This window comes from Triticum aestivum, chromosome 2A, assembly GCF_018294505.1.
Source record: "Triticum aestivum cultivar Chinese Spring chromosome 2A, IWGSC CS RefSeq v2.1, whole genome shotgun sequence".
Lineage (NCBI taxonomy): Eukaryota > Viridiplantae > Streptophyta > Magnoliopsida > Poales > Poaceae > Triticum > Triticum aestivum.
Genome location: NC_057797.1, coordinates 88,385,768 through 88,400,418, shown reverse-complemented (window position 1 = coordinate 88,400,418; position 14,651 = coordinate 88,385,768). Strand labels below are relative to the sequence as shown.

Below are 14,651 nucleotides of genomic sequence, written 5' to 3'. Positions count from 1 at the left end.
CCAGAACTAGCGCGACATATTCGTGTTGGAGTTTGCGCCTTGCTGTGGTCTATCTGGAATTGCAGAAATGATTTGGTGTTTAACATAATATCACGTATTCACTTTTTGCAGGTTATTTTCTGAGCCACCACACTGATCCGTTCGTGGTCGCTACTCACTCTGACGGAGGACAGGGAGCATTTGGTTACTGGATCTGTCCGCTGGGAGATGGTAGCTCGGAATATCTTCAGCCGGTTTGGATGGCGGTCATGTAATAGGATAGGCAATTAGTTTACCTATCTTTCTTTAGCCAGACGGTCGTGGTTTTTCTTTTTTGGCTAGTGGGTGTTTCTAGCCTTTTTAGCTCTGTGTGAGCTTTCTCTTTTTTGTTTTGTCAGTTGAAGACTTTGGAACCTTGTTCGAATTTTTGTTTGGTTAATAAGATGGCCGCATGCATCTCTCTGATGCAGAGGCCGGGGAACCCTTTTTTTGAAAAAAAAATGACACCTAGACAGCTAAGGATGAGCAACTCTACGTACAAAATTGGAATATCAAACAAAGCACGATTTAATAAAGAAGGAAGTGAAAACCACACACATCAGATCAATAACAATCGAGGCACATCGTTCAAACGAGATACACAACGGTAAAAACGAGATAGACAACAGTAAAAAGGAGTTCTGCCGAACGTGAAGCGTGCAGCGGCGTTGTGGTAGCCCGCCACGCGGAGCACGTCGCCGACGCGGTACCGGTTGAGCCCCGCGTAGGTGGTGATCACCAGCTAGTACTCCCGCCCAGCCTCCACGCGGGCGAGGTCCACCAGCCGGGCCGCGTCACCTTCAGCCTCCACGGCCTCTCCTGTGGTCGCGTCGTCCACGCGGAGGAACTCGAGGTAGGCCTAGTTGGGCATGATGGTGTAGCCGTGTAGGACACGTCGGTCGGGTTGCACAGCGGCTGAAGATTGATGCCGAAGTAGCACTCGGAGGACGCGTAGGAGATGGACACCAACGGCAGGCCGCCGGCGTAGTATTCCAAGGCCGGAACGTACTGCGCCATGGCGCCGGTGACGATGGCCTCGAGGTACCTCGCGTTGGGCCAGATGCGCGGGACGATGCCGGCCCATTCGCCCGTGCGGCACTCATCCCGGACGAGCTGGGCGAGCTCGGGGTCCGGGCGGCGGAGCATGCCGGCAACCGCCTCGCGCACCGACGCGTCGCTCACGCACGGGGCGAGCGTGCCGGCCTCGATGTCGGTGGCGAGCTGCTCCCAGTTGAGCTGGAGGAAGCGAATGACGCGCAGCAGGGGTGCCAGCCAGGGCCCTGGCCCTCCTGACATCAGAGATTTAGGCCTAATATGAACAGTAACAATGATTTTTTTTACTAAAATGGGGTTTTTTAATGGATTGGCCCGCCTCAACAAGCTTCAACAATACTCGGCCCCCCTTGTCCGATTTTTTCTGGCTCCGCCACTGGGCAGGTAGGCCGGAGGCGAACGCGGCGCCGACGCGGAGGACGTCGCGGCGCTGGCACAGGCCGCACACCATCTGCGCGTACATGCTCTGGGACGTGTCCGCGCAGAGCAAGGCCGCCCTCGGGCTCGTGTGGTCGCGCAAGGGGTCCTTGAACTGCTCGCTCTTGCAAATGCTTGTCAGCATCGGCCACGCCGTCAGCCCGCCCGGCGTCTTGGTCTCCGACTTGACGAAGAGAAAGTACAGCCCCTTCCCCTTGTCAAGCCCAGGGAAGTGCCTGCACATTCAGGACGATACATTCAGCACCACCATCACTCGGTCTGTGCTTTGCATGGAGTATATATCAGTGGACTCACAAGTTCATGACTGCCTTAAGGAGACCGAAGGGAAGCTGCCGTCGGCGGCCCTCCTCCGCGATGCTGGGAATCAGCTTGCGCTCGCTGCCGGAGGTGCCCATTAGTGCAGAACCGGGCTTTAGCGTAAGGGCCTTTAGTGCCGGTTCCGCAACCGGCACTAAAGAGTGGAGACTAAAGCCCCCCACTACCGGTTCGTCATGAACCGATGCTAAACTGTCACCACGTGGCATGAGCCAGGCCCGGGTGCGGGTAGACCATTAGTACCGATTGGTAATATCAACCAGTACTAAATGTTTGGGAGATTTTGGTTTTATCTTTTGTGTTTTCTTTAATTTTATGTTTTCCATTTAATTCTTTTTCGTTTGTTGATATTTTATAATACTACATATTGTGCGTGTTATGCATATATATATATAAATAGAATTTCTCGTAGAATCGATCATATATATATATACATATCATCGAATGTCTCGCACCACCATATTCACACATACACATGCATGTACGTGTATATATATACAATTTAGTATATACAATTTCTCCTACATGGAGGCATTAGTGCGGTAGCTGGTAATGGAATTCTTCTCTAGAATCTATGACTTGGTTGAGAAAAAATCCCGCTATTTCCTCTGCAATTGCTCGTACGTGATTCATTGGTAGGAGCTTCTGCCGCACCTTATTGAACTGTTAAGAAGGAGATCAATATGCATGTATTAGTTGTGTGACTAGATATCGATAATGATGTAAAAATTGTATATAGTGTGTTCTGGCAAACGTACACATATCTGTCTATCAGATGTGCTCCTTTGGGATCTCATCATGCGAATGTTCTTGCAAACGTAGTATGCATATAAATCATTCCCCGACTCCTGCTTCATGGCCTGTACGAGAATAGAGTTCAATCAGATAATAATTAATCAAGCCTGATAATTAACGTTATTGAAACTATAGAATTAAAGAGAATGCATGGTAGCTAGCTATAGTACTACTTAATTAATTACCATGGGTCGATACCAATACAGTTTATCTCTGAACGGGCCTGGAACGTCTTCGATGAACTTTTGCCAAGCCCTGCCGGCCCGCCGGCAAAGAAAATGAATAAATGAGTTATTAATTAGTTGATATCAGGACATATATATAATGAGATTGAAATTACCTGTTGACTATCCCCTTCATGATTGAGTACTCTTTAGCTTCTTTAAGCAGTGAGTCCAGTACTTCAACTTTTCCTTCTTTAACTTTAATGTCTACCAAGATCCAGTGAAACCTGCATTCGCACTTTAATGTCTAGCAAGATCCAGTGGTATCTAGCTAGTAACAAAAACAGAATTTGTAGTATAAGACAGTGTGGACTCACTGAAAGTTGTAACGAAGTAGTATATCTGCATTGCTATTGAGGCGCTTCAAGAACTCTAGCATGTTATTCTCTACTTCTTGTTTATAACGTTCATATGACCATGTCTCTTCATTAATGGTATTTGGGTCAATGAACCCAATGCCATGATGTCCAGCTTTTCTCATTTCGAACATCTTCATCCTGCATAATATCACAGAAAAAATATAGTCAGGTTAATTACAGGTAATGATCGACGAGAGCACTACAACTAGCTTGAGACTTAAATTACAGAAAGAAATCACTTACAGACAATAGCAACTGACGATAGATTTGTCGAGTGCGTCATAATTGAATAACTGAAACAGTTCTGTATACTCAATAGACAGAGCTAGCTTATGGAAGTAATCCTCTTCCTTGACTTTCACCATGAGGGATTGTAGATTGTGGGTCTTGCAAATTTTCATGTACCATTGATGCAATTCATACATTCTTGTTGGGAGGTTCTTGACCTCCTCGGGCTTGACCAAAGGTTCACCGCGGACATATTTCCGTTTTATTTCCTCCTCTCTAAGCGGAGACATGGGCTCGATCTCGAGGAATTGTCCAACAGTCATACCGAGCATTTCAGCCTGCATTATATACTCCTCGGTTATTACCAGATTGCCCAGCTAGGGAACATTAATGGTTTGCCCACATATATATAGGGTGTCCGTACTCTTATGTGTTGTTGGCACAACAAGCGGGGGGATCAATTGTGTCGCCTGTTCTCCAGATGGGGAACGGTTTTCCCGCATTTTTTGCCAGCTGCTTGGCTCGAGCTCGAGCTCGACTCCTTCTGTACTCATGCTCGATGTGCCTTCCTGATTTGGTGCTCATAGTCTGAGCAGGGCCGGTTGATGGGGTCATGTACCTAGGGTAGGGTCATGAACCTTATCTAAGTACCTTACCCAAGGACACCCTTAGAAGAGGTCGCCTTCCAGTCGACCAACGAGGGACTCACTCGACTGACTTGAAGGACTCGACCATGAAGACTCACTCGACCACCAGAAGGTCAAGAGGCACTCTGCACTGCAACGGCCTGTAATTAAGTAGAATTTATGGTAGTAAAGACACTTTATGTGAGGCGTTATCAGTAACGCCCCGGACTTAACTCACCTTAAACCCTCTCCTACGTGGGCTGACTGGGGTCCCGGCGCACTCTATATAAGCCACCCCCCTCCACAGGTAGAGGGGTTCGGCACCTTGTAACTCATATACTCATAATCCACTCGACCGCCTCCGGGCTCCGAGACGTAGGGCTATTACTTCCTCTGAGAAGGGCATGAACTCGTACATCCCTTGTGTTTACAACCTCTCCATAGCTAGGACCTTGCCTCTCCATACCTACCCCCCACTCTACTGTCAGGCTTAGAACCACGACAGTTGGCGCCCACCTTGGGGCAGGTGTTTTAGCGATTTTGTGGAGAAGTTGCGATTCTTCCGAGTACTTTCATCATGGTGGCTGCTGGAGTTTTGGTCGAGGGTCGAGAGGTCTGTCTCGGCACTCTCACCTTCATCGCCGACGATTCCGCCTGGCTCCAGGAGGCTCCACTCGACGTTGATGCGCTCCCCGTCCGCGATGCGACGCATTTTCGCGCATGTGTCCGCGGCGTTCTGCTGCGGCAACCGTCGACCCCGTATCGGATGACTCCTCCATCGTCCACCCTCCCAGTCTCCCGCCAGCGCAAGCGCTCGGGCCGGTCGAGGCTTCAGCGATGGGTGAGGCACGCGGTGGCTCGCCAGTCGGCCACCATCCAAGTTGCGGCAATCGAGCCCGACGAATCTCTCTACGGCTTGTTCGATCTGTCGACTGGCTCCGTAGGGACTGCATCCGAGTGCGATAGCAGTGATCCAGCGGCGGAAATCTTGATGGTCGACGGGCCCCGCAGTCCCCCTGGCTTCGCCCGTGATGATGGAGCAGGTGACGGAGGCGACCCCGCACGAGGCCACGAAGAGTACCAGCTCGAGCCACTCGACTCTCTGCAAAGAGAGGAACTTCGCCGCAGGAACGTGGATGCCCTGCGTACTCCCATCGCAGGAGAAACCCCCGAGGCTCGTGCCTTGGAGGAGGCACGTCTGGCCAATTTGGCCGAACGCACTCGACTGGAGAATCTTCAGCGAGCACTCGACGAGCGCGCGCGGCAACGAGTTCCCGACACCAGGCGACGTCAACTCTTCCCGCCGACTCAGGTATATCGAACCCCAATCCAGAATTTAGCAGCTGCGACCCGTATAGCAGAGTCCATCCAGCCTTCTCAGTCGGAAGCTGGCAGAGGTTTGATGCAGATCAGGGATCTGCTCCGGGCAGCAGGAGATCAGAATTCAGCCGTGTCTCAGTCGCGCAACAGAATTCACAGTCGATCCATCACTGCGAATACGGTTCAGTCGGCTCACAGTCCCAGATCGCCTCCGTGGCGTGAGGGGCACGAGAATCGGCGAGGCCAATATGGTGACCGACTCGACCGAGATGATAGGCGTCGAGTGCCCCATTCCCCTCCGAGGGGTGGGTCTTACGCTCCTCGGCAGCAAGATGACAGGCGTCAGTTCAGTACAGGGCGAAGGGTTCCAGTCGACCCCAGAGAACCAGGCTTCGACGCGCGATCCATTATCGTGCAAGGTTTGGTCGACCGGAACAGAGCCCATCGAGGCGGACTCGACAGAGATGCACCCACAAGCAGTCGAGTGCATGTTTCTGGTCCTGAATGTTTCAGCAGAGCTATCAGAGCCGCAGTTATCCCTCCCAATTTCAGGTTGGCAACAGGAGTCAGCAAGTTCACTGGTGAGTCTAAGCCTGAAACTTGGCTTGAAGACTACCGAGTGGCAGTTCGGATTGGTGGTGGGAACGACGAGGTGGCCATGAAGCATTTGCCCCTCATGCTGGAAGGTTCTGCCAGGGCATGGTTGACTCAATTACCTCCTAGCAGCATTTACACTTGGGAAGATCTGTCCCGAGTGTTCATCAGAACGTTTGAAGGAACTTGCAAGCGACCAGCTGGATTGACAGAGTTGCAAGTCTGCGTACAGAAGGCTAATGAGACTCTCAGAGAGTATATTTTGAGATGGATCACTTTGCACCACACTGTGGAGAATGTGTCTGATCATCAGGCAGTCTGCGCCTTCAAAGATGGCGTCAAGAACAGAGAACTGAGTTTGAAGTTTGGTCGAACCGGTGACATGACCTTGAGTCGGATGATGGAGATTGCTACCAAGTACGCCAACGGCGAAGAAGAAGACCGACTCCGAAGCGGCAAGCACAAGCCGAGTCAGTCGGAAAAAGGAAACACCAGTCGGAAACAGAAGCGGAAGGCTGAACCGGCAGCTCCTGGAGAGGCTCTGGCCGTGACTCAGGGAAAGTTTAAGGGGAAACCAAAAGGATCCTGGAACCCCAAGAAGGTAAAGGATAAAGAAGGGAACGATGTAATGGATATGCCATGTCACATCCACACGAAGAAAGACGAAGAGGGGAATATCATCTACCCGAAGCACACCACTCGCCAATGTCGACTCCTGATCCAGCAGTTTCAGGGAAAACAGTCTAAGGACAAGGAGAAGGAGTCGGACAAGGCCGAAGACAAGGAGGTCAGTGAGGAAGGATATCCGCATATCAACTCCACTCTGATGATCTTTGCAGATGTGGAAAGCAGGAGTCGACTGAAAGTCATTAACCGAGAGGTGAACATGGTTGCCCCAGCAAAAGCAAATTATCTGAAATGGTCCCAAATACCCATCACATTCGATCAATCTGATCATCCGACTCATATTGCCACCCCTGGGAGGCAAGCTTTGGTGGTCGATCCAGTTGTCGAAGGCACTCGACTGACAAAAGTGCTGATGGACGATGGAAGCGGGCTGAATTTGTTGTATGCAGACACACTGAAAGGAATGGGCATTCCGATGTCCCGACTGAGCACTAGTAACATGAGCTTTCATGGAGTTATACCAGGGAAGAAAGCCGAGTCACTCGGCCAAATAGCTTTGTGTTGGAAATATGCCCTAGAGGCAATAATAAATTGATTATTATTATATTTCCTTGTTCATGATAATCGTTTATTATCCATGCTAGAATTGTATTGATAGGAAACTCAGATACATGTGTGGATACATAGACAACACCATGTCCCTAGTAAGCCTCTAGTTGACTAGCTCGTTAATCAATAGATGGTTACGGTTTCCTGACCATGGACATTGGATGTCGTTGATAACGGGATCACATCATTAGGAGAATGATGTGATGGACAAGACCCAATCCTAAGCCTAGCACAAGATCATGTAGTTCGTATGCTAAAGCTTTTCTAATGTCAAGTATCATTTCCTTAGACCATGAGATTGTGCAACTCCCGGATACCGTAGGAGTGCTTTGGGTGTGCCAAACGTCACAACGTAACTGGGTGGCTATAAAGGTACACTACGGGTATCTGTGAAAGTGTCTGTTGGGTTGGCACGAATCGAGATTGGGATTTGTCACTCCGTGTAAACGGAGAGGTATCTCTGGGCCCACTCGGTAGGACATCATCATAATGTGCACAATGTGACCAAGGGGTTGATCACGGGATGATGTGTTACGGAACGAGTAAAGAGACTTGCCGATAACGAGATTGAACAAGGTATCGGTATACCGACGATCGAATCTCGGGCAAGTACCATACCGCTAGACAAAGGGAATTGTATACGGGATTGATTGAGTCCTTGACATCGTGGTTCATCCGATGAGATCATCGTGGAACATGTGGGAGCCAACATGGGTATCCAGATCCCGCTGTTGGTTATTGACCGGAGAACATCTCGGTCATGACTACATGTCTCCCGAACCCGTAGGGTCTACACACTTAAGGTTCGATGATGCTAGGGTTATAAAGGAAGTTTGTATATGGTTACCGAATGTTGTTCGGAGTCCCGGATGAGATCCCGGACGTCACGAGGAGTTCCGGAATGGTCCGGAGGTAAAGATTTATATATAGGAAGTCCTGTTTCGGCCATCGGGACAAGTTTTGGGGTCATCGGTATTGTACCGGGACCACCGGAAGGGTCCCGGGGGCCCACCGGGTGGGGCCACCTGCCCCGGGGGGCCACATGGGCTGTAGGGGGTGCGCCTTGGCCTACATGGGCCAAGGGCACCAGCCCCTAGAGGCCCATGCGCCAAGATATAGGAAAAAGGGGAGAGTCCTAAAAGGGGAAGGCACCTCCGAGGTGCCTTGGGGAGGATGGACTCCTCCCCCCTCCTTAGCCGCACCCCTTCCTTGGAGGAGGGGGCAAGGCTGCGCCTCCCCCCTCTCCCCTGCCCCTATATATAGTGGAGGGGAGGGAGGGCATCCATACCCGAGCCCTTGGCGCCTCCCTCCCTCCCGTGACACCTCCTCCTCTCCCGTAGGTGCTTGGCGAAGCCCTGCAGGATTGCCACGCTCCTCCATCACCACCACGCCGTTGTGCTGCTGCTGGATGGAGTCTTCCTCAACCTCTCCCTCTCTCCTTGCTGGATCAAGGCGTGGGAGACATCGTCGAGCTGTACGTGTGTTGAACGCGGAGGTGCCGTCCGTTCGGCACTAGGATCATCGGTGATCTGAATCACGACGAGTACGACTCCATCAACCCCGTTCACTTGAACGCTTCCGCTTAGCGATCTACAAGGGTATGTAGATGCACTCTCCTTCTACTCGTTGCTGGTCTCTCCATAGATAGATCTTGGTGTTACGAAGGAAAAATTTTGAATTTCTGCTACGTTCCCCAACAGTGGCATCATGAGCTAGGTCTATTGCGTAGATTCTTTGCACGAGTAGAACACAAAGTAGTTGTGGGCGTCGATATTGTTCAATATGCTTGCCGTTACTAGTCTTATCTTGATTCGGCGGCATCGTGGGATGAAGCGGCCCGGACCAACCTTACACGTACGCTTACGTGAGACCGGTTCCACCGACAAACATGCACTAGTTGCATAAGGTGGCTGGCGGGTGTCTGTCTCTCCCACTTTAGTCAGATCGGATTCGATGAAAAGGGTCCTTATGAAGGGTAAATAGCAATTGGCATATCACGTTGTGGTTCATGCGTAGGTAAGAAACGTTCTTGCTAGAAACCCATAGCAGCCACGTAAAACATGCAAACAACAATTAGAGGACGTCTAACTTGTTTTTGCAGGGTATGCTATGTGATGTGATATGGCCAAAAAGGATGTGATATGTGATGTATGAGATTGATCATGTTCTTGTAATAGGAATCACGACTTGCATGTCGATGAGTATGACAACCGGCAGGAGCCATAGGAGTTGTCTTTATTTATTTGTGACCTGCGTGTCAACTTAAACGTCATGTAATTACTTTACTTTATTGCTAACCGTTAGCCATAGTAGTAGAAGTAATAGTTGGCGAGGCAACTTCATGAAGACACGATGATGGAGATCATGATGATGGAGATCATGGTGTCATGCCGGTGACGATGATGATCATGGAGCCCCGAAGATGGAGATCAAAAGGAGCAAAGTGATGATGGCCATATCATGTCACTATTTGATTGCATGTGATGTTTATCATGTTTATACATCTTATTTGCTTAGAACGACGGTAGTAAATAAGATGATCCCTTACAACAATTCCAAGAAGTGTTCTCCCCTAACTGTGCACCGTTGCGACAGTTCGCTGTTTCAAAACATCACGTGATGATCGGGTGTTTTATTCAGACGTTCAAATACAACGGGTGTTGACGAGCCTAGCATGTACAGACATGGCCTCGGAACACACGCGAAACACTTAGGGTTAACTTGACGAGCCTAGCATGTACAGACATGGCCTCGGAACACGGAGACCGAAAGGTCGAACATGAGTCGTATAGAAGATACGATCAACATGAAGATGTTCACCGATGATGACTAGTCCGTCTCACGTGATGATCGGACACGGCCTAGTCTGACTCGGATCATGTAATCACTTAGATGACTAGAGGGATGTCTATCTAAGTGGGAGTTCATAAGATGAACTTAATTATCCTGAACATAGTCAAAAGGTTTTTGCAAATTATGTCGTAGCTCACGCTATAGTTCTACTGTTTAGATATGTTCCTAGAGAAAGTTTAGTTGAAAGTTGATAGTAGCAATTATGCGGACTAGGTCCGTAAACTGAGGATTGTCCTCATTGCTTCATAGAAGTCTTATGTCCTTAATGCACTGCTCAGTGTGCTGAACCTCGAACGTTGTCTGTGGTTGTTGCGAACATCTGACATACATGTTTTGATAACTACATGATAGTTCAGTTAAACGGTTTAGAGTTGAGGCACCAAAGATGTTTTTGAAACATCGCGAAACATATGAGATGTTTTGAGGGCTGAAATTGGGATTTCAGGCTCGTGCCCATGTCAAGAGGTATAAGACCTCCGATGACTTTCTTAACCTGCAAACTAAGGAGAAAAGCTCAATTGTTGAGCTTGTGCTCAGATTGTCTGAGTACAACAATCATTTGAATCGAGTGGGAGTTGATCTTCCAGATAAGACAGTGATGGTTCTCCAAAGTCATTGCCACCAAGCTGTTAGAGCTTCGTGATGAACTATAACATATCAGGGATAGATATGATGATCCTTGAGGTATTCGCGATGTTTGACACCGCGAAAGTAGAAATCAAGAAGGAGCATCAATTGTTGATGGTTGGTGAAACCACTAGTTTCAAGAAGGGCAAGGGCGAGAAGGGATACTTCATGAAACGGAAAATCAGCTGCTGCTCTAGTGAAGAAACCCAAGGTAAAACCCAAACCCGAGACTAAGTGCTTCTGTAATAAGGGGAACAACCACTAGAGCAGAATTACCCTAGATACTTGGTAGATAAGAAGGCTGGCAAGGTCGATAGAAGTATATTGGATATACATTGTGTTAATGTGTACTTTGCTAGTACTCCTAGTAGCACCAGGGTATTAGATACCGGTTCGGTTGCTAAGTGTTAGTAACTCGAAACAAAAGGCTACGGAATAAACGGAGACTAGCTAAAGGTGAGCTGACGATATGTGTTGGAAGTTTTTCCAAGCTTGATATGATCAAGCATCGCACGCTCCCTCTACCAAAGAGATTGGTGTTAAACCTAAATAACTGTTATTTGGTGTTTGCGTTGAGCATAGACATGATTGGATTACGTCTATTGCAATACGGTTATTCATTTAAGGAGAATAATGGTTACTCTGTTTATTTGAATAATACCTTCAATGGTCTTACACCTAAAATGAATGGTTTATTAAATCTCGATCGTAGTGATACACATGTTCATGCCAAAAGATAGTAATGATAGTACCACCTACTTGTGGCACTGCCACGTAAGTCATATCGGTATAAAACGCATGAAGAAGCTCCATATTGATGGATCTTTGGGCTCACTCGTTTTTGAAAAGTTTGAGACATGCGAACCATGTCTATTGGTGTATATGCATGAAGAAACTCCATGCAAATGGACCGTTTTGACTCACTTGATTTTGAATCACTTGGGACATGCAAATCATACCACATGGGCAAGATGACTGAAAAGCCTCGTTTTCAGTAAGATGGAACAAGATAGCAACTTGTTGGAAGTAACACATTTTGATGTGTGCAGTCCAATGAGTGCTGAGGCATGCAGTGAATATCCTTATGTTCTTACTTCACAGATGATTCGAGTAGATGTTGAGTATATTTACTTGATGAATCACGAGTCTGAATTATTGAAAGGTTCAAGTAATTTCAAGTGAAGTAGAAGATCATTGTGACAAGAGGATAAAATGTCTATGATACGGTCATAGAGATGAATATCTGAGTTACGAGTTTTGGCACACAATTAAGACATTGTGGAAATTGTTTCATAATTAATACCGGCTGGAACACCATAGTGTGATGGTGTGTCCGAACATCATAGTTGCACCCTATTGGATATGGTGCGTACCATGATGTCTCTTATCGAGTTACCACTATCGTTCATGGGTTAGGCATTAGAGACAACCACATTCACTTTAAAATAGGGCACCACATAATTTCGTTGAGATGACACCGTATGAACTATGGTTTGGAGAAACCTAAGTTGCCGTTTCTTGAAAGTTTGGGGCTGCGACGCTTATGTGAAAAGGTTTCAGGTTGATAAGCTCGAACCCAAAGCAGATAAAATGCATCTTCATAGGACACCCAAAACAGTTGGGTATACCTCCTAATTCAGATCCGAAAGCAATATGGATTTTTTCTAGAATCGGGTCCTTTCTCGAGGAAAGGTTTCTCTCGAAAAGTTGAGTGGGAGGATGGTGGAGACTTGATGAGGTTATTGAATCGTCACTTCAACAAGTGTGTAGCAGGGCACAGGAAGTTGTTCCTGTGGCACGTACACCAACTGAAGTGGAAGCTTATGATAGTGATCATGAAACTTCGGATCGAGTCACTACCAAACCTCGTGGGAGGACAAGGATGCATACTACTTCAAAGTGGTACGTAACCCTGTCTAGGAAGTCATGTTGCTAGACAACAATGAACCTACGAGCTATGGAGAAGCGATGGTGGGCCCGGATTCCGATAAATGGCTCGAGGCCATATAATCCGAGAGAGGATCCATGTATGAAAACAAAGTGTAGACTTTGGCAGAACTACTTGATGGTCGTAAGGCTGTTAGGTACATATGGATTTTAAAAGGAAGATGGACAATGATGGTAAGTGTCACCATTGAGAAAGCTCGACTTGTCGTTAAGATGTTTTTCGACAAGTTCAAGGAGTTGACTACGATGAGACTTTCTCACTCGTAGCGATGCTAAGAGTCTGTTGGAATTATATTAGCAATTACTGCATTATTTATGAAATCTTGCAGATAGGATGTCAAAACATTGTTTCCTCGACGATTCTTGAGGAAAGGTTGTATGTGATACAACCGGAAGGTTTTGTCTATCCTGAAATATGCTAATAAGTATGCAAAGCTCCAGCAATCCTTCTGAGGACTGGAGTGAGCATCTCGGAGTTGGAATGTATGCTTTGATGATGATCAAAGATTTTGGGTGTATACAAAGTTTATGAGAAACTTGTATTTCCAAAGAAGTGAGTGGGAGCACTATAGAATTTCTGATGAGTATATGTTGTTGACATATTAATGATCAGAAATGACGTAGAATTTCTGGAAAGCATATAGGGTTATTTGGAAAGTGTTTTCAATGGAAAACCTGGATTAAGCTACTTGAACACTGAGCATCAAGATCTATAAGGATAGATCAAAACGCTTAATAGTACTTTCAATTGAGCACATGCCTTGATGTGATCTTGAAGGTGTTCAAGATGGATCAGTCAAAGAAGGAGTTCTTGCCTGAGTTGTAAGGTATGAAGTTAAGACTTAAAGCTCGACCATGGCAGAATAGAGAGAAAGGAACGAAGATCGTCCCCTATGCTTAAGACATAGGCTCTACAGTATGCTATGCTGTGTACTGCACCTAAAGTGTGCTTTACCATGAGTCAGTCAAGGGGTACAAGAGTGATCCAAGAATGGATCACAGGACAGCGATCAAAGTTATCCTTAGTAACTAGTGGACTAAGGAATTTTCTCAATTATGGAGGTGGTAAAAGAGTTCGTCGTAAAGGGTTACGTCGATGCAAGCTTAACACCTATCCGGATAGCTCTGAGTAGAGATACCGGATACGTATAATGGAGCAACAATTTAGAATAGCTCCAAGTAGAACAGTTATTTGGAATAGCTCCAAATAGAACGTGGTAGCTGCATCTAGGAGATGACATAGAGATTTGTAAAGCACACATGGATCTGAAAGGTTCAGACCCGTTGACTATAACCTCTCTCACAAGCATAACATGATCAAACCCAGAACTCATCGAGTGTTAATCACATGGTAAATGTGAACTAGATTATTGACTCTAGTAAACTCTTTGGGTGTTAGTCACATGGGGATGTGACCTTGAGTGTTAATCACATATCGATGTGAACTAGATTATTGACTCTAGTGCAAGTGGGAGACTGTTGGAAATATGCCCTAGAGGCAATAATAAATTGATTATTATTATATTTCCTTGTTCATGATAATCGTTTATTATCCATGCTAGAATTGTATTGATAGGAAACTCAGATACATGTGTGGATACATAGACAACACCATGTCCCTAGTAAGCCTCTAGTTGACTAGCTCGTTAATCAATAGATGGTTACGGTTTCCTGACCATGGACATTGGATGTCGTTGATAACGGGATCACATCATTAGGAGAATGATGTGATGGACAAGACCCAATCCTAAGCCTAGCACAAGATCATGTAGTTCGTATGCTAAAGCTTTTCTAATGTCAAGTATCATTTCCTTAGACCATGAGATTGTGCAACTCCCGGATACCGTAGGAGTGCTTTGGGTGTGCCAAACGTCACAACGTAACTGGGTGGCTATAAAGGTACACTACGGGTATCTCTGAAAGTGTCTGTTGGGTTGGCACGAATCGAGATTGGGATTTGTCACTCCGTGTAAACGGAGAGGTATCTCTGGGCCCACTCGGTAGGACATCATCATAAT

The 14,651-nt window shown here is 47.1% G+C and overlaps 1 pseudogene; it reads right to left on the bottom strand.

Annotated features, from left to right (window-relative positions):
- Window positions 1-550: 550 nt before the first annotated feature.
- The window catches only part of LOC123191560 (indole-3-acetic acid-amido synthetase GH3.8-like), a 39,373-nt pseudogene continuing 25,272 nt past the window's right edge, over window positions 551-14,651 (bottom strand).